Source organism: Phoxinus phoxinus (genome assembly GCF_949152265.1).
Source record: "Phoxinus phoxinus genome assembly, chromosome: 10".
Classification (NCBI taxonomy): Eukaryota; Metazoa; Chordata; class Actinopteri; order Cypriniformes; family Leuciscidae; genus Phoxinus; species Phoxinus phoxinus.
Window position 1 is genome coordinate 5,849,232 of NC_136885.1, and position 20,995 is coordinate 5,870,226.

A 20,995-nucleotide genomic window follows, 5' to 3' on the forward strand; every position below is an offset into this window, starting at 1 on the left:
TGTGTGTGTGGGCTTAGGACTGTCACACAGAGCTGTTCCTCAGTACAATTATTTCCACTTTTATGGTAAAAGCAATATTCAGTGTTTATCAGCCGTTTATGCTGTAGCATAATGAGGCATGAAATAGACTTTCCTTTCCTGACCTGTCCCCTGCCAACATGTTCCCAAAGGAATAGCAGCTTGAACAAAAAAAAACAAACACAAAGAAAAGTCTACAGTGTAAAATATTTTAGCCCAGTAATACTGAAACCTTTACTTAAAATTTCTTACTGATAGAAAAGTTAAAATTATAGCAGAAATTTCTGTAACAAGTTAAAAGACAAGCATCAAGATTAATTTTTTTTTAAGCGGTGTGTGTCAATGGACATTAGGCAGCAAATGTATATAATTTACAGAAGGCGATACCAGAATGCAACTAATTAAAACAGCATGTTTTCCTTATATTTGTGTATTTCTATGCTTATTAGAGTCCTGCATCATTAGCTTAGCAACATGCTCTTAAAATCAATTGAGTCGAGTACACTTCACATGAGGACTGCTATTAGCATGACGCCATTGCAATGTTCAAAATGTAATTTCAGTTTATGAGATCTTCGAAGGTGACGGCAAAGGTTCAATGTGGTTTAATACAGCACACCTAGGGTTCCTGACTCTATATTAAAGAACGCTTTATAACAAAAAAGGTTACATATAAGGAGAAATGTCAGCATAATACTTTGTGTAACAGGTTTTGATAAAATAGGTTAAAAGGCAAACATTTAATTCCTAAAATGTAATTAAAATAAGATATGAATTCAAACTAAATCCATAAAATGATCCCATGATGGAAAACCCCTAAAAGGTTCTACATATATGAAGCGCCTGACAGAATGCTTTAAGGTTCCAGAACCTCATCTTATAATGCCGAGCCACATAGACTTTGAGGACGCAAAATTTCTACGGACACTGCAACGGTCGTGATCAAGTCACACTCTGCAAAGCCTTTTTTATAAACATAAATTCAAAATATAACAAATAATAATATATCCAAAAAGTAAAAATATTAAATCTACTCGACTTTACTGCAAAAAAAAATAGCTTTTTTTATTTATTCAGCCAAGGTCAAGACGTGGCTTATCTAACTTAGTACTCTGCTTCTGTGGTGATGAGTGTCAGCGGCAGGTAAATACACTTGCGTGATTGTCATGTGGACCGGCTCTCTCGGTTGCCTAGGTAACTTAATATCACTCCGCCGCTGCTGAAGACTGTGCTAATAAATACAGGGAACAAAGTATAACTATTGCAATGCGATGAAAGGGTAGTTTGATTTCTAACATTATTCTCTCGACAGACATTTACATCAACATTTGATTTTGGTGTACTGTGGAGTGGGTAAAACTGTTTTTAATGGGTTAGTTCGCCCATTTAAGACATGAAGTTGTATGCAATCCTTACCAGCACTATAGTGCATACACACTGACCCACTCTGTGGTCACCTCCCTGGTCTGGAGTTCTGGCCGCTGGAAGTTTTTCAAGAAAGTAGTCCTGGTTAGTTTCCGGGGCCTCAAAACTGTGCGTTTTTACCATAGACTGTAAAAAAATATGGACGTAGTGTCCGTGACGTCACCCGTAGGTTTCTGAAGAGCATTTTTGAAGCCTAAAGTGGGCGGAGCCGGCCGTCGCCATCTTGGCCTCGCGTCACCGCTCGTCACTCCCGGATAACAGAATATGGGCAAAGAGGCGGAGCTGAGGAGCCTGGCTATCTGAAACCACGCCCACCTAGCGCGACGTTATGGAGTTAGCAGGCTTGGGAGCTAATGCTATATGCTACTCACAGTACCAAGTCTGCGACTGCACAGGGGCTCGCGCTAAAGTGACACTGACAGTTGATGATTAAAATCTGAATGGCAATTAAAAGGTCCTGTTTTTGCCCTTCGAAATATTGTAATAGTTAAAAGACATAGCTACAAGTGAGACTGTGTATCGCGATTCTGTGCAGCTAAGTTATTCTGCTTGTTGAAAATGTATTATGCAGTAACTTTACAATATTAGGCTACTCTGAGAGTGTGTGTGACCGTGATTATGTGCATATGTCAGTCACTCTTTATTACAGTCTATGGTCCGTCAGCGCGGCATCGCTCGTCAAGTTCGTAGAGAGCTTTATTATTCAGTCCATTTTAAATTCTGATTTTGGCCGCATCTCAATCTCAAATGGGTCAAAACATAGATATATTACCTGTGAAGTTAAAGTAAATGCGCTAGAAATACGCGCTCATTCAAGGATGTGCATTTTTATTGCATGGACGGAGAAACACAGACACCTGCAGGATTTCATCTGACGGAACATAAGCATGTTATAATCTGTCCCAGAGCAACGGCACCGCAGAACGAGTGTAGCCTTTATATCTATAGACGCTTTTAAATCTGAAAACTCCAAAAAGCAACGAAATTGTCAGACATCACATCCATTAGTGCATGATGTTCACAGAGGAGAACGACTGGAATACAGCGCTGGTTGTTCTCTCGAACGATACTCGACGAAAAACGGCGGAATCCAAAGCCGTGGGCGAGGTAATGGGTCACGGGTGTATTAAATTATATGAAATAATCCCGAATAAAAGCACAAACACGTCAGAGATGGCAAATTCAGCAGCTGGAATTTGCTGAAGTGAAGTGACTGCTAACCGGCTAGCAGCGGGAATCCACCTGTCACTCAAAAGTGGACACACCCTTAATTTAGCAGAACTTTAAATATTAATCAACTACACGGGCGAGTTATAAAAAAATGCACCCCCCTCACAGTTGTTATGAAGGGCAAAGTTAGCTTTATAGACCAAAGCCACAGAGAGAACCAGGCTGTAAACATGTTTTGTTCTGCTGTAAAGTTGGGCATTTTAACATGCGGGAGATACAGATTTGACTCCCTTCTGCAGCCAGCCTCAAGCGGCCAGTCGATGAATTGCTGTTTAATTCACTTCCGTGTTGGTTTCAAGAGAGAGACGGGGAGGTTGCCGCTTGGTTTTTACGTGAAAAAATTATTTGCGTTTCAAAGCTTGATTAATTTACATCACAAAAAACACTCCAGATAAAATTCATACCTCAGTTTTAATCGGCAACTATTTTCTTTCCATTTCATTTTCACTATAGTGCTGGTAAGGATTGCATACAACTTCATGACTTAAATGGGCAAACTAACCCTTTAATGGCAGGCTAGCAGTTACCGTTGACTCGCGCTAGCCTAGCACCGGCGAACTATGCAACTGTAAGGACTGGAAGCAAATTTTTGGAAACTGTCTCCACTGATGAATAACAACCAGGCTAACTTGAAAATGAGGTCCGATGTCCAAAATCCTGAACCACCCTTTTAAGTGTGATTTTGAAGTCAAACTTAACAGCACAGCGGTCTTACTCCAATCCAACAAAACACTCAACATTTGAGCTACAGTTATTTCCTTATTCCATAGTAATTTGGGACGGGATTAGGATCTGTTTAAATTTACTACTGTCTAGGCTACTGTCTGGATGAGGGGTTATGGAAAGTCATAGATGCATAAGCACCACAGAACACGAAACCCATGAAAAAAAAACATAATTATGTCATCTTATTTGCATTATGTATATCAAGCATTGAGGTAACACTTTCATTAGGGCCACATTTTATTTTAGGGTGCCTGTGATACATTGTTATTACCGGTGAAACTCGAAAAATTAGAATATCGTGCAAAAGTTAATTTATTTCAGTAATTCAACTTAAAAGGTGAAACTAAAGATTTTAAGAAGAACGCTATGCAAACATACTAGTTTGATTTAATTTGAAACGGCTCCGGCAGTGGGGAAGATGTGTGAACATTGATTTACATTGTTTTAACGCTATGCATAGTTTTTTAAAAACTAAAACCCCTGTTCAGACAGTAATAGGCTACACAAATATGGACTACAATCTACATGCCTATATTCAAGCATTTCATGTTTAAACAACATTTTTACAGCAGATTTAGTTCACAAATAACTGATAGTCGAAACCTAAATATGATTTTCATGTAAAATAATAAAGTAACAGTGGCAGTTGTAGACCACGGTAACTTTTTTAGGTGAAGGTATAGTTCACCTTAAAATTTAAATTATGTCATAATTTACTCACCCTCATGTCATTTCAAATATGACTATGACTTGAAGATATTTTAAGAAATGGCTTCTTTTTTCCATTTTTTTTCCCATTCAAACAATTCAATGAATGGCACCAAGTCAATGGGCACCAAAACTGTTTAGTTACCAACAATCTTCAAAATATCTTCTTATGCCAACAGAAGAAACGTATACAGGTTTGGAACAACTTGAGGGTGATGAGTTGGGTAAACTATCCCTTTAACATATTTCAGACATTTCAGGATTATCGGAAGTCGTTTTTTTTGGGTGGTAATGCATCACTCTACAATCTCTACACGTGAATTAAAATGATTTCAAGTTAATTTATTTATTTTACAAGTTATCTTGTAGTGTAGGTTTTTTTTAGGACACCCTCCTCCGAGGCGGCCTGCCCTGCATGATCAGTCCAGGACTGAGTGTCTTTCATGGCCAATTACTAATCGAATTAGGTCAGATCCTCAAGACAACAATTGTTGAGTTCTGATTAAGAAGTCTTTACCGATATTGGTAATCTATTCACAAAATTCCGATGTGCGTCGAGACTGGCGGACAAGGAATTTGTTTTTTACCGAAATTGGTAACTGTTATACCAGTATGACTAATGAAACCTCTTTGTTCCTATCCAGAAATCCACCACAGGACCACCTCCAGGACTGGCGAAAAAATACAGAATCTGGTACTATTTTTATCCACTTTAGTCCTTGATTAACTGATATTCGACCAACAACTGATCCAACAGAAAAGCTTAACAAATACTGGCAAATACAAACACAGTTGAACTGGCGGATGCGGAGCATCAAGCTTCTACAAGTTCTTCCCCCTCGAGGCCAAAGCATACCAAACAGACATCATCCCATTACAGGACAACCGTTGGATGCGTTGACCTCTGAATTGGAGCTCTAAGGTGAGAGAAATTATCCCCGTACTATGCTCGAAGACGAAAATTTTGTCAGTGTGCCAGCATGTTGTTGTGGAATGTACTGTTGTATGAGAGGTGCTGGTCACCCATAGAAGACTGGGCTCCAATTAAGGTCTGTTAGCCCCAGACCACCTTCCCTGCGTGCTGTCCAAGTGGACCCAGGGGGGCTGGATACTTACCGCCCTCCCAAGCAACCTTTCGTTAACACCGGAAGGTATCCAGGTTACTCGAGAAAAGCCTGCGGGAAATGGTCTTTTCCTCTGGGCCCTTTGTCAGCCCTGCTGACTTAAACCAAAAAAGTCTTGCCCAGGAAGTCCCCAAATGGCAACAGACTGTTGCCAGGTCCTTCTAATTCCAGAGTCAAGACCCCTTGTATCCACTCTATAATCGAAGGTCGAGACTGGCGGATGCACATTTCTGTGCACCAAGCTTCTACCAGCTCCTTCCCTCGAGAGCAGAAAAGGACTGAATAGATTTATCCTTACCAAAGGATGAATCATCAGCCGCGGATGCCACCAGATGGCGCATCTCCAATATACAGCTTTTCATTGTAACTACCTCCATCGTGGTAACCAAATTTTTTTTTTTTTTTTTTCCCAGCATTAGAACTAAAATGCCACATCAACAGGTGTATTATTCATAGGGCTACTATGGGTAGGTTTAGGGCAGGAGTCGGTGCAGGCGTAGCTTCGAGGTGCCCAATCCAAGCATTAGAACTAAAATGCCACCTCAACAGGTGTATTATTCATAGGGCTACTATGGGTAGGTTTAGGGCAGGAGTCGGTGCAGGGGTAGCTTCGAAGTGCCCGATCCAAGCATTAGAACTAAAATGCCACCTCAACAGGTGTATTATTCATAGGGCTACTATGGGTAGGTTTAGGGCAGGAGTCGGTGCAGGCGTAGCTTCGAAGTGCCCGATCCAAGCATTAGAACTAAAATGCCACCTCAACAGGTGTATTATTCATAGGGCTACTATGGGTAGGTTTAGGGCAAGAGTCGGTGCAGGCCTAGCTTTGAAGTGCCCAATCCAAACATTAGAACTCAAATGCCACATCAACAGGTGTATTATTCATAGGGTCACTATGGGTAGGTTTAGGGCAGGAATCAGTGCAGGCCTAGTTTCAAAGTGCCCAATCCAAGCCTTAGAACTAACATGCCAAATCCAAACATTAACTCAACCCGATGTATTGTCCATAAGGTTACTATGGGTAGGTTTAGGGCAGGAATCAGTGCAGGTCTAGCTTTAAGGTGCCCAATCCAAGCATTAGAACTAAAATGCCAAATCCAAACATTAACTCATGTTACTATGGGGAACTGGAGTAGGTCTGTGCTTTGATATCGCAAAACCGAAGGAGACCTTATAATCTGCCTTGTTATATCCCCCACCCGATTGTTCTGATTAGATTTAGGGCAAGGGCAGGAAAAAACTTTTTTCCTTTTGTACAAAGGGGCTCAGATTGAGAAGTGATTTCTGGAATCATATTTTCACAGAATTTTTCTCTATCATCATATCATGCCCCTCCTTTAAGTACCTTACTCCAAACCTGTCCAAGCTCCAGATCCCGTCTGATCTTTAAGCAAGAAGATGATGAAGATGAAGAAGAAGATGATGATGAACCAGAAGATGCTGAACCTGCTTAGGAACAACACCTCCCTAAGGGCCGGCTTAGGCTTACCCAGTGAGTCGGAGGGGGGCCGGAGAGGGTGTTTTGTAATTCCGTCCATCCCACGACTCTGAATTGCTACCATCCCTAATCCGGTTCTCTAGATTATGTTGTGTTCCTGATCTCCCTTCTCTCATTGAGACCATTTGGGATCCAGGTTTTTAACTTTTCAATCCAAATGTATTCTTTGCACTACCTATGCCTTAAGGTCCACCTCGGGTTATGCTCCAAGCCTCTTATTTTCAATTTATGCAATCCATGCTGCTTGAAGTGCTCAATCAGTACCCGCCTACTGGCACTCACCACCCCCTTTCGGATCACATATCTATGCTGATATAGACGGGTCCTGATAGCGTTCTTTGTCTGACCAACATATTGCTTACCACACCGGCTACATTGAATCACATAAACACAATTCTTCGTTTTTAAAGAAATCCTAGGGAGGAAGAACGCTCTGGATTGACCCCAAGCCTTAATGACCCGGGGTCTATCCACTGCTGGTGGTTTCCTTCCCTTTTGTCTAGGAAGGCGACTATGGACCAGCAAATCTCGCAAGTTCGTATTTCTTTTGTTGGCCGCAAGGAGAGTAATGTCCTGCCCTTCTGGTATGTCTACCAATGTCCCCTCGAAGTTATCCCTAATCTCCCTGTTCAGGCTGACAGCCTCCGGAGTATACGGAAAAATGGCCGGATCTAGAACCTTACCTGCTCCCGAGGACCTAGGCTCTGGGTTCGCCTGCAAATTACGATGTTCCTTATAAATCCCTCTAACCCGTGATCTAGAGTAACCTCTTGCCCGAAATAACGTGCATTTAGCTTCCTGAAAATCCTCCTCTCTTGAACAAATTCTCCTAAATCTGAGGAGCTGTGATAGCACTATGCCCCTGAATGTATGTCTCGGATGATGCAACAGGGCATGGGTATCTGTCTCTTTAAAGAACATCTTAAAATCCAACCGACCCGTAGAACAAAAGTCCGGTCCTTTATATACCGTTGTATCCAGGAACTCAATAGCCTGGTCATTAACCACCGCCTGTACCTTAATCGAGGCGTGATGTGTATTTAATATTCCCAGAAAGGCTTCAAAGTCCTGTTGACTATAACTCCACACACCCCAGACGTCATCCAAAAACCGTACATACGATAAAGGAACCTTTCCACACTTGGGGAAGACGGTCTCCTCCCATTGGTCCATGTATATATTTGCATACGCTGATGCAAACCTTTTCCCCATAGCTGTCCCCTTAATCTGGAGATAGAATTCCCCCTCAAACTCAAAATCGTTGCAGGTCAAGCTTAATTCCAGAAGCTCCAGGATCGCCTCCTCCGGTCTAGAGATATCAGCGTATCGGGCAAAACAGTAGAGCCCTGCATTTCAGCCCGAGCCCGACGGGCCCCGACTTATTTACGCCCCTAGGGCCGGGCTTCGGGCCAATTTTCACGTCATAGTTCACACGCGGGCCGGGCCTCGGGCCTGTTTTAGGCTTATCCTTCTTTTTATAGCCTATTTCAGACATGTATTAAAATTAAATATGAGAAGTTGACGATGGAAAAACAAACATAGAAAGACGTTTTAAACCTATCACACTGACATATGACTGACACATGACAGTCTGCTCGCGCTCGCGCACACACACACGCACGCACGCACACAGGTTTCCCGGCGGCACGACCCAAGATTCGCGCGACCGGCTCGCTGTTTTTAGTGTCCCCGCCAGCAGCAGAAGTAGGCTATAGCGAGCGTGACTTCAGCGCAGCTGGAATAGTTCAAGAAAAAAGTTCGACTGGATTAAAACCTTCCTCTGTGGATGCTGTGATTTTTCTTCACGATGCTCTGTAACTGTTCTTAGCCATGTTAGGGGGCTGTCTTGTTGGTTTTCGTTTGAAAACGACTTTATTTTCATCAGTCTGTTGGAAACTATTGGAAATAAGAATGGCCATGTTCTGTAGTGAAAACTTGATTTTTGAGGTAAGATAATCTGCATGTTTGTTTTTAATTAAATGGCATTTATTTGATTTGTTTAGATTGTAGGCTATAGCTCATTTCGTTTGCGAGCGCTGTTACGACTGTGAGCAGCAGAGCAGTTTGCCTCAGCTTTTAAAAAATGATAATAAACGTTTAAACTATAACTGTCTATGTGTGATATGCTTAAGGTGTTTTATGGATTTTATTGTAGCCAAGTAAAGTGTTGATTTGAGAGGCTAAATGGATCAAACATGTTTAACTCGCTGTCGGCTGCTTGGTCGTCAATAAAAAAACAAAAAGAAACCGAACATTTGTCTAAATTAACTTAATAAAGAAATGAAAAGAAACATAACTAACAAAATGGACCTATTTTAATGGCTGCAAATAGCTAGTTTGCCCTAGGCCAGGCTACAGCTGTGTATAAAAAAAATAAATAAAAAAAATAAAAAAAAACGGGCTCGGGTCGGACTCGGGCTGATAATTATGATGAGCTGTCGGACACGGGCCGGGGTAGGGCCTGAGCGTCTCGGGCCAGGGCCGGGCTAGGGCCTAGATTTGAGGCCCGTGCAGGGCTCTACAAAACAGTCCCGTACTGCCTTCAATCCCAAAGGTGTCTCAATGTTGGTGTAAAGACTCTCCACATCCAACGAAAACAAAAATGCCCCTAGTGGCAGTCTCAGACCTCTTACTTTCTCCAATAAATCATAGGTGTCCCTAATATAACTAGAGTGTCTAGTCGACAAGGGATTCAAGTAAAAATCAATAAATTCTGCAATCCTATGACTTTCACTGCCACAATCTGACACTATTGGACGTCCCAGGGGCATGAAGGGATTAGGCCATTTCTCCCTAGGCTTGTGAACTTTCGGCAATAAATAAAACCGTCTGGGTCTAGGTGCAATTTCTCCCAGAAGGTAATTTGCCTGTTGCCTGCAGATAAAACCTGTCCTCTCTAAGGTACCCACTATCCCTTTGATGCGAGGCACTGATTCCAAGAAAATGGGGGCCGTTAACTTGGAATAAAAGGAACTGTCCGTCAGCTGTCTTTCTCCTTCCTGCACATAACGTGCTCTATCCATAACGACCACTGTGCTCCCCTTATCTGCTGGTTTAATAACAATGTCACGCTCTGGGGGCAAATTCTGTCCCGGAGCCCGCGCCCCCAATAAGGCCGTCTGGACCCCTTTCACATTTCTGTCAAAAAAATCCCATACCTCCCCTGGTAACTGCTTGGGGCCGGGGCACCCTCCCCGATCTATCGCAGAAAGGCAGAATTTGAATATCTCCCTCATCCCTAGGGCCAAAAAACACTGCTCTCTGTATTTTGGCATGAAATTGACCCGGATCCGCCAGAAGGGACCCTTTATCAACCTTTTTCATTAAATGAGAAGGGATAAAGGATAACCCCCTGTCCAATAAGTTAACCTGTGCCGGTGTCAATAGAAAATACTGGGACAAATTAATTACTGAATGCCTTTTATTTTCATTTTCCAAAAATTCAAAATTATCCTCGGGGCCCTGGCGGAAACGGCCCCTTTAGGCTTTTAAATTACTCTGCCAATGATGTAGTATTGCCCGTGCCGTCCCTGGCGTCCAGTGCAGCTTGTCGTCCACCACCTTGAATTGTTCTCCCGGGAGAAGGGGAAGGCTGCATCCTGCCTCCCGAATACACCTGTTCAGGTTCTTTAGATTGGCCCTTTGGTTGTTCGAAATTGATCATGGGGACATAAATATTTGCCCCCGGGAATGCCCCCTTCGCTGCTTCAATTAGCCTTCCCAGGATCTTCCCCAAGGCTTTTGGATTGCTATTGGTGCGATCGTTCAACCCGAATGCGAGGACCACCTGTCCGGGGACTTTCGTCCTATGTTTTAGGATCGTGTAACCATCGACCATTGTGGCCCCTGGGAAACTATGCACCTCTAGATCCCATGCCTCTGTTCTGGGCAGCCGCTTGAGGTTTGAATCCCCCAAAAATAAAATTGGGTTAACTGGGGCCAACGACCAATTCCCGGCCCTCTATCTGCCCTCGAGGAAAACATGGAGGTTCTCTTTTGAAACCTCCTCCCGCTCTGCTCCAGAGGGCCCCCCTTCCTTGCCCGCTTCCGTTTCTGTTCCCTGAGGAACCGATGGCCCTTTCTGGTTTCTTGATTGTTCCTCCTCATCCACCAAGAGCCACTCTAAGGCATCCTCCCCCGTCTCTATCATCTGCAGACTCCCCTCCGACCTTTGCCCCTGAGGTGGACAGTCAGGGCTGGCAGGGCCACCACTGCCCTATTCCTACTCGGGCCCAGCCCTTTCCTCGCTTTCTGGGTCCCCGGGCCCTTCTCCACCAGGTTCCCACTTCTCTCCCCGCCGCCCTCTACTGCAGGTGCTGTTATGGATACTACCTCCAGAGGTAAGTCCACCTCCATGGGGGCCGCCACCATTTCCCCGTCCCTGTTGCCCCTGAGACCCTGGCCTTGCCTCTTCTTCAGGGTTTCCTCGGGACATAAGGGCTTTTACCGCCCTTAACGCCTGACGAACTGTCTCCTCCCTCATCCTCCTGTACCTCCTCCGGGTCCACTTGACTGCCACTTGCCAAGCCTCCCTCCAGTCTAGCCTTCGCCTACCGACCAGCTCACTACCCGCCCTTCGTAAGGCTCCTTTGTAATGCTCCTCCAGTATGCTTAGGCCTTCCTGTAACCACTTATATGTGTTTTATTTTGGAGCCTACCCTCTGTCCTGGCCGATTGGAAGGCTGGCTGGACCTTCTTCGCCTGGGCCGCCAATTTCGCTAGTCTTCCGGGCGGGCCCTCCCGGCCCCCCTCCACCTCCACGGTGTAGTGGAATAGTTTAAGGAACGAGTGGAGTGCCCTAACCAAGATCTTGAATTCCGGATCCCCTTCCGCCTTCCTTGTCTCCCTTCTGGTACCACTGGACCTGTTCACTTGTCTTCTTCCTCTCCTACTTTCCATCTCCCATTCCATTCTCTCCCTTCTTCCCTCAACATTCCTCCATCATCCTCTTCGTTCCTCCGCCTCTCTCCTCCTCCTCCAACCCTGAGCATTTGTCCATCCTCTCCTTCCAACATTTGACTCCCTCCCCTCCTCTCCTCTCTTCTTCCACTCCTCTCCGTCCTCTCTCTCTCCTTTTCTCCACATATCTCCTTTCCGTTGCTCGTGCAATATTCTCTCTTCTTCCACCCCTCCTTTCATTAGCATTTCTTCTTTCATTTGGTCCCATATCTCTCCTTTCCCCGCTTTCTCTTCTTTCCTCCACATTTCTCCTTTCATTTGGTCGCATGTCCCTCCTTTCACCCCTTCCGCCGTCATTTCTCCTCTCCATTGATCTTCCCATCCTCCCATCCTGTCTTCGTACTTCTCTCCTTCTATCCATGCTTTCGATTTTTTCTTTCCTAAGAAAAAAAGCAGGATAATAAAGTGTGACTACACCTTCTAACTCTTCACTCTATATATGCGTCATCCCCAACTGGATCACAAACCCGCATCCCCAATATCCATCAACTGGATACACCCCGGTAAGTCATGTCCGATGGCTCTGGCAAGGTTAGGTTTTTTGAGGATATTACAACAGCCCTCCCCCCCCCCCTTTTTTTTAAAGGGGTTCCGGGACTGAGGAAAAGCACTGGCTGACATATATGAAGCGCCTGACAGAATCCTTTAAGGTTCCAGAACCTCATCTTATAATGCCGAGCCACATAGACTTTGAGGACGCGAAATTTCTACGGACACTTCAACGGTCGTGATCAAGTCACACTCTGCAAAGCCTTTTTTTATAAACATAAATTCAACATATAACAAATAATAATATATCCAAAAAGAAAAAATATAAAATCTACTCGACTTTACTGCAAAAAAAATGCTTTTTTAAATTTTATTCAGCCAAGGTCAAGACGTGGCTTATCTAACTTAGTACTCTGCTTCTGTGGTGATGAGTTTCAGCGGCAGGTAAATACACTTGCGTGATTGTCATGTCATTGCTCTCTCGGTTGCCTAGGTAACTTAATATCACTCCGCCGCTGCTGAAGACTGTGCTAATAAATACAGGGAACAAAGACTATTATAGTCTATTGCATATATAACAATTGCAATGCGATGAAAGGGTAGTTTGATTTCTAACATTATTCTCTCAACAGACATTTAGATCGACAGTCTGGCGTTATAATTTATTTGATTTTAGTGTACTGTGGAGTGGGTAAAACTGTTTTTAAAGGGTTAGTTCGCCCATTTAAGACATGAAGTTGTATGCAATCTTTACCAGCACTATAGTGCATACACACGGACCCACTCTGTGGTCACCTCCCTGGTCAGAGTTCTGGCCGCTGGAAGTTTTTCAAGAAAGTAGTCCTGGTTAGTTTCCGGGGCCTCAAAACTGTGCGTTTTTACGTGAAAAAATGATTTGCGTTTCAAAGCTTGATTAATTTACATCACAAAAAACACTCAACAGTCAACAGTGCGCACGTTCCGATCAGCTCTTGATAGCGCGACTCGCTGACAACATGTCTGACTGCGAAACTTCTGATGATGAAACCAATTTTAGCACAATGTCAGATGGAACAGATGATGATGAAAGTAATTTTAGCACAACGCCAAAGGGATACCTTTATGAACCAGAGTATACCGATGCCGAACTTTAGCAGATGGAGATAGGTACAGCAAAACTCTGTCAAATTTGTTTTTTTCTTTTTCCTCCTTGGTTGGGGATGTAATCGTCTTCACTGAAGTGAGCACAGCACTGCACTGCAATGCACACACGAAAATTCTTGATTCTAGATATTTTAGCTCCCGCAGAGTAGCCGATGGCAACCAGCCAAAGCTGTCTCATAGCTATATCCGAAACAGGAAAACGATGGAATCTGAACGGTGATCCCAGCACATTCTTGTGGTCACAACCTGGGAAATTACAAGTTCGCACCATTGTTAATTTTCTACTTTTCGATTGTGTAAACACTACGGAACAGCTGATCGGAACGTGCGCACTGTTGACGTTGACAGCAGCGCGGATTGATAGAAATGGAAAGAAAATAGGGTCGATTAAAACTGAGGTATGAATTTTGTCTGGAGTGTTTTTTGTGATGTAAATTAATCAAGCTTTGAAACGCAAATCATTTTTTCACGTAAAAACGCACAGTTTTGAGGCCCCGGAAACTAACCAGGTTTACTTTCTTGAAAAACTTCCAGCGGCCAGAACTCTGACCAGGGAGGTGACACGGAGTGGGTCAGTGTGTATGCACTATAGTGCTGGTAAGGATTGCATACAACTTCATTTCTTAAATGGGCAAACTAACCCTTTAATGGCAGGCTAGCAGTTACCGTTGACTCGCGCTAGCCTAGCACCGGCGAACTATGCAACTGTAAGGACTGGAAACAAATATTTGGAAACTGTCTCCACTGATGAATAACAACCAGGCTAACTTGAAAATGAGGTCCGATGTCCAAAATCCTGAACCACCCCTTTAAGTGTGATTTTGAAGTCGAACTTAACAGCACAGCGGTCTTACTCCAATCCAACAAAACACTCAACATTTGAGCTACAGTTATTTCCTTATTCCATAGTAATTTGGGACGGGATTAGGATCAGAACACGAAACCCATGAAAAAAAAACATAATTATGTCATCTCATTTGCATTATGTATATAATCAAGCATTGAGGTAACACTTTCATTAGGGTCACACTTTATTTTAGGGTGTCTGTGATACACTGTTATTACCGGTGAAACTCGAAAAATTAGAATATCGTGCAAAAGTTCATTTATTTCAGTAATTCAACTTAAAAGGTGAAACTAAAGATTTTTAGAAGAACGCTAAGCAAACATACTAGTTTAATTTAATTTGAAACTGCTCCGGCAGTGGGGAAGATGCGTGAACATTGATTTACATTGTTTTAAAGCTATGCTTAGTTTTTTTAAACTAAAACCCCTGTTCAGACAGTAATAGGCTACACAAATATGGACTACAATCTACATGCCTATATTCAAGCATTTCATGTTTAAACAACATTTTTACAGCAGATTTAGTTCACAAATAACTGATAGTCGAAACCTAAATATGATTTTCATGTAAAATAATAAAGTAACAGTGGCAGTTCTAGACCACGGTAACTTTTTTAGGTGAAGGTATAGTTCACCTTAAAATTGTAATTATGTCATCATTTACTCCATGTCATTCCAAATATGACTTTATTACTTGAAGATATTTTGAGAAATGGCTTCTTTTTTTCTTTTTTCTTTTTTCATTCATACAACTCAATGAATAGCACCAAAACTGTTTAGTTACCAACATTCTTCAAAATATCTTCTTATGCCAACAGAAGAAACGTATACAGGTTTGGAACAACTTGTGGGTAAACTAGGCCTATCCCTTTAACATATTTCAGGACTTTCAGGATTATCGGAAGTCACTTTTTTTTGGGTGGTAATGCATCACTCTACAATCTCTACACACGTGAATTAAAATTATTTCAAGTTAATTTATTTATTTGACAAGTAATCTTGTAGTGTAGGGTGATAATGAGCAGTGATGACATAAAACACTTATAATATCTAGGTACTTTTCTGCATCTGTAAACTTGACACATATATAACGCAAAACAAATTGATAAACAAAAAATCCACTGCATCATTTTACAAATGGGCCTAACACAAAACAGCTTAGGAAAATTCTGTATATCATGCATGCTCAATTTATAAAAGCAAAACTAAACCATTATTTTGTAGCCTACATCTGTTCTCTGAAAGCGGACTCTTTGCAAAGTTTGCAAATTGTTTTATATGTTGTTTAAAAACAGACATAATGCTGTATAGGTATTGGATATATTAATATTATTTCTCACAATACGTGAACATGACTAAAAATGTATTTCACCTGTATTTTTTCTCGGGTCTCTCCTTATGCTGAAGATGTGAAACACTGTCTCTTGGTGGGTCACTCAGTTACTCATAATTTATCTTTGGCTGCATTATAATGACTTCATAATTTGTAACATGATCAAAGATTGCGTATGAGGACGTGTTCTGAGAAATGAGCTATTAAGAAATTGCATTTTAACTGAACGAAATGACTTAAAGACTAGCCATTTTGTTTTGCTTAACGAAATTCAGTCATCAAATCAAGTCAGTAAAATGATCTGATCTATCATCTGCTGCGCATAAGTAAGTTACACACAACACAACTGGTCTAAGAGAGCTTATTTATGCAGACTATAAGTGCATTGCTTAATATTCTGCGTTTTAAAACTGAGCGAAACGCAGACAGGGTGACGAATCATTCATGAACGGCCATCACTACTCGCGCGTCGTGGTTTCTCGAGTAATTCCTCTTCGCAGAGTTTAAAAGGCACAATAAATTACTCTGTTCATCACTACCACCACAGGAAAAACTGCACATTACACCCAGTTTCAGAAAACAGTTCTCTCTCTGTGTGTGTGTGTGTGTGTGTGTGTGTGTGTGTGTGTAAAACACTTGTATACTGTATTATATTAACATTTTTCAAGTGTAAAGTCTTAGATTCTTTCATTATTAAAGATTTGAAAAATGATTCCTTTTTTTTTTTAAATGTTGCCTATTTAAATTAGATTTACAAACTCACCACACACAGTAATTGTCAATAACTAATTTATTGAAAACATTTGTTTTGTTTAGAGAAAAAATTACGCAATGAACTTGCAAAAGAACATTTTTTGCTTTAGGTCCTAAAGGGTTAAACAGGAGCAGTCAGAGTAATGATGAGGAGATGATTATATAATAACAGTGTCTCTTTCCTTTTTACCCAGGTAACAGTGAGGGACAGGAAGGATGCTGGGAAATGTATTTTCTTATGAGATGACTGGACTGTTAAAGACGGGCAGACGGAGAGGATAGGCGACACTTATCTGGACAGGATTAGATTTCTCAGAGGAGTAAGTGAAATATATATATATATATATATATAAAAAAAATTTAAACAGTAGGCCATTTATCTCCTTATGGAAAACTAGTCCTGTCCAAATAGGGCTGTATATAGCGGAGAACAAACCCGTGCTTAGTCACACTATCTGATCCATGTCAAACTTAATAAAGACCACCCCTGGCTGTAAAGATATGCTGTGTATTCACTTCCCAATTTCTAATTAAAAGGACAGTTTCCCCAAAATGAATATTTACTCTGTCTCATGTTGTTCCAATAGCAAATTATGTTATTTTCAAGGGAGAGTGTACAAGCTGCTCTTTTTCATAGAAAGACAGGGGATGCTAATTTATTGTCAAACTCCAAAGAGACCATGTTTACTTTAATTAGTCCATATGACTCATGCACTATTTCCACCAGTCTTCCGAGCTGTAAACATTTTAGTCTATCTGAAATCACATCAGTCTGGTTTTTTTTTTTCAACCAACCTTCTAGGTGGTAACCCGGATGCGCGGCCATTATGGAGGCACTCGGATGTAAACAACAGCATGGATTGCACCGTTTATGTACTACTTAACACATTGTTACACTAATAAACCATGGAAAAAACAAGTGGAAGCTGCGAAATCATATAGAGAAGGACTTAGTAAGCAGGAAAGAGTGCGAAATTTTGACAAACTAAAGTTAATATGTGGTAAAGATCGGAACGAGCTAACGTTAGCTTCTCTAGCCCTTACCGCAATTCTTCCTTCTATTGCTTATCCCGACATAGGCTACGTTCAGATTGTCAGTCCAAAAAAAGCACAACCGTTTCAAGCTACATCCACATGTGGTTTGAAATCCTATTCAAATCACATATCAGGACATCAGCTTTAGTAACGCTCTGATCGGATTTCTTGTGGTATGTGACTCTCACGCCACGTAAAATGTAAACGTCAGACGTTGTTATAGGGAACATGCTAAAAGTTGCTGCCGAAACAATGCTGTGTTGTTGCAAAGTGCCGGACGAGCAGAAATTTATTATTATTGAAACCGGCGCAGACAACAGCGCGGAAAAAAAGCTGTACATACCAGCCTCCTACAGGTCTGCCGCTCAAGACGCAGTAGTCCAGCGCGGCGGATACACATTTCCATGTTGTAAAATTTAAATGACAACATCTCTATTGCAAATGCAAACCCCTCCATCAACACAACGTCATTGCCAAAGAGCTGCATGGACACACACATCGGATCTGAATAGTTGCGATACACAGTGTGGACATCATTTTGGATCTCTTCTCTTTAACTTTTGACAGTCTATAGAACTTGAAATGTTTTTTCCCGATGTGACCGATTAGTACAGACCAAAACTCGACCATTTTTCAGCAGCAATAATCAGCCAAATTTGTGAGTCCGTTCAGTTCAGTGGCATTGTTTACGCTCAGTGCCTCCAAAATGGCCGACTTCCGGATTGATGACGTGTAGTGAAAACCCTCTATACACATTATTCAAACTAGAGTTTGCTCAAAAAGATAGGGGTGATGCACAATGGGCCTCATTTATCAAACTAACGTAGAAAGCGCAGATTCGAACACAGAAATCATCTTACGACAGGGTTCACGTGTGATTCATGAAATATTTGTATGCTGCCAATCCCATTGTATAAATGACCTCTAGTTTACCAGTTAACATTAGGTCTGCACATACATTACAGATTTTTAAATCTTAACTTAAAACTATTTTTTCTATTGCTTTTAATGTCCCTTGATGATTAATTTTTTGCATTTGACTTCTGTTGGTCATGTTAATTTGACATTTTTTGTAGCCTACTTTATCCCTGATTTTATTTGGAAATTTAAATGTTTTATTATGATGTTTAAATTGATATTATTGTCTTTTTATTTAATTTTATCTATTACTACGGTTTGCATTATAATATTTAAAGATGTCCAGTAGCGTTGTGTGTGAATGCACCTCCAAAGGAAACTGTTTCTCCCTGAAACTTTATGCATTGCACAACTACACTTTAAAGGTTAACGTGTAGCTAGGCATCTTGTAATCGAGATCAATTAAAAATAGAAATCTTAAATACCATAACATGACGTCCCCCAGAAATGTGGCTGCAGCATGTTGCTATCAGCACAGTACTTGAAAGTGGGTTGAGGGCTCTTGTGCGATGGGCTGGGCTGGGGTTGTGCCAACAGTACAGCTCTGCTTACGGGTTAACGCTGACATGTATGCACTTAACCACCCACAAATTAGCTCACATACCCACCCACAAATTAACCACAAGATCATTCTTCAGCACAATGGTAACCACAAACATTTAACATAAGTGTTTAATGCTGTTGTGTTTAACATTTATAAAAGTTTAACAATTCTTTACTAAAAAAAAAAACATAAAATAACTTAATTTCAACATTTTCTCTCCATATCTCCTTATTTTTACCTTGCAGCCAAACACATATTTAAAGCTGCATTATTGTAATATTGACAGCTATCGGTTGAAATGGGTACTGCAGTCCAAAGTCAAAAATATAGGTGGGTTGTTTACCCCGTCCCCACTATTGACAAAGGAAGGTATGGAGACTTATATACTGTAAGTTGATGAGTTGATTTAGCCGTATTTTGGTATCCTCCCGTTCCCAGAGATTTTTAGATGGAAGCAGAGGCTTTTTAAGAAAGGTCAGGTAGAATCTGTGATCTCTGACCCAGTTTGATGCTGCGTTTTTCGCCAACTGGCAACCCGGGGGGTGTCGAAATACTATTGGGTAAATTTGGCAGTGGGCGGGATCACACAGACCCAACCTGATCTCACTGCAATTCTCCCTCGATAAATAAAGCGTAAGATAAAGCGTTGTCGGGATAATTTTGGTTTCGCGTATCTACCCCGAAGTGATACAATTCTGTATCAAAATTAAGGCCAGACAAGTAGTTTAAGGCTTGGTTTGTAGGGAATTACAAACCTGCGCACATATATTCAAATGCGCATAACTATAGAATTAATTCTTAATGCGCACGTGAGCGCCATCAGCGTTTCTCACAGGTTTGCGTTTAAAGTCGGTGTAGAGAGAACGGTGTTGTCTTAGCGGTCTCTAATTTAATAACTAATGATCGTTGCGACGGAAGTGAATCAATCAAAACTAACTTTAGCTGGAAAATATCTTTATTCAAGAACCGCTATAAACCCAAAACAATCTGTTACCTTAAATTATCCGTTTATCTCTGTAAAGCCACTTTGAAACGATCTACATTGTTAAAAGCGCTATATAAATGAAGATGACTTGACTCGTACAAATTCATTCATTTTTGCTATATCCTACATATTTTACGAGTTGCCCAATTCGTATGAATGACCTACACCTGACCCCGCCCCTAAACCTACCTATCAGGGTTTAGACAAATCGTGCGAATTAGCCACCTTTTACTCACTCACGAATTGGTCGTGAGATACAGAAGCGTTGACAAAAACAGACAATCAGACACGGAACGCAAATTTCAAAGTTAAATATCTGGCTGTAGCATTGTTTTTTTGCAAACATATGGTATTTTTATCCTTTAGTACAGTAAAAAAGAAAATACATACAGTACCTTTAAGTGGTAATAGGTCCTCTGAATTTATTTTCTGCAGGTATAAAAGACTAGAAAGTGGAAATGGTAACGACATACCACTCACTTTGACTGAAAAAGTAAGTATGCCTTCCAATTATGACCCAAACTAATTCAAATTGGAATTTCAGTTCTCTTCTGTTCACAGTAATGGCTGACCTTTCTTGGAAACTTCAAGATATTATTTTAAGGGTTGAGAACAGTGTTTTACCAGAATAAATGAAGGCCACTCTTTCCTTTCTGCAGGCACATGTCTCATTTTGTTCTCCTGTTATCCCTGTGGAGCCCAGGCATCTTGCCTCAATAAAATGACATGGCTTTGTCTTCATTTATTGTAATGGTCATTTAATTAAACTCAGCAGGGAGGGATGAGCTGGCACTGTAAAATGCATCATAACTCCATATTAAGCAGGAGGAGCTTTTCCCTTAATGCCATAATTAGAGACATGGGATCTAGAATTAGGGCTAGGGATGCTCTATTAATATTTCAGTGTATATATATGCCACTATATGCATTTGAGACTAATTAATGAAAAATTTTTTAAGGTTTTCACAATATATTTTCACTGCAGTTTAAAGAATAATCCCTGATTACACTTTATTTTGATAGTCCATTTTAGACATTCTAATAATTACACAAACTGAGTAGTAATCATAAGTAAAAAAAAAATATTATAACTTTTCAACTACATGTCAACCTACAACCTCTAGTAAGCAAAGCAAATGCAACTGTGAAGAAAATAACAATAACTCTCAAAACAAAGATGTCCATTTGATGACAATGCTTAAATTGTAAAGATAATGATTAATTTAACGTCTTTAAAGTTGAAGACGCAGGCAGTGGTCAG

At 41.2% G+C, this 20,995-nt stretch overlaps 1 long non-coding RNA gene across 1 annotated transcript; it reads left to right on the forward strand.

Annotated features, from left to right (window-relative positions):
• Positions 1-4,799: 4,799 nt before the first annotated feature.
• On the forward strand, positions 4,800-16,596 carry LOC307005741. The gene is made up of 2 exons (XR_013799324.1): positions 4,800-5,029; positions 16,447-16,596. It is a non-coding gene; the product is annotated as an uncharacterized lncRNA (long non-coding RNA).
• Positions 16,597-20,995: the final 4,399 nt, after the last annotated feature.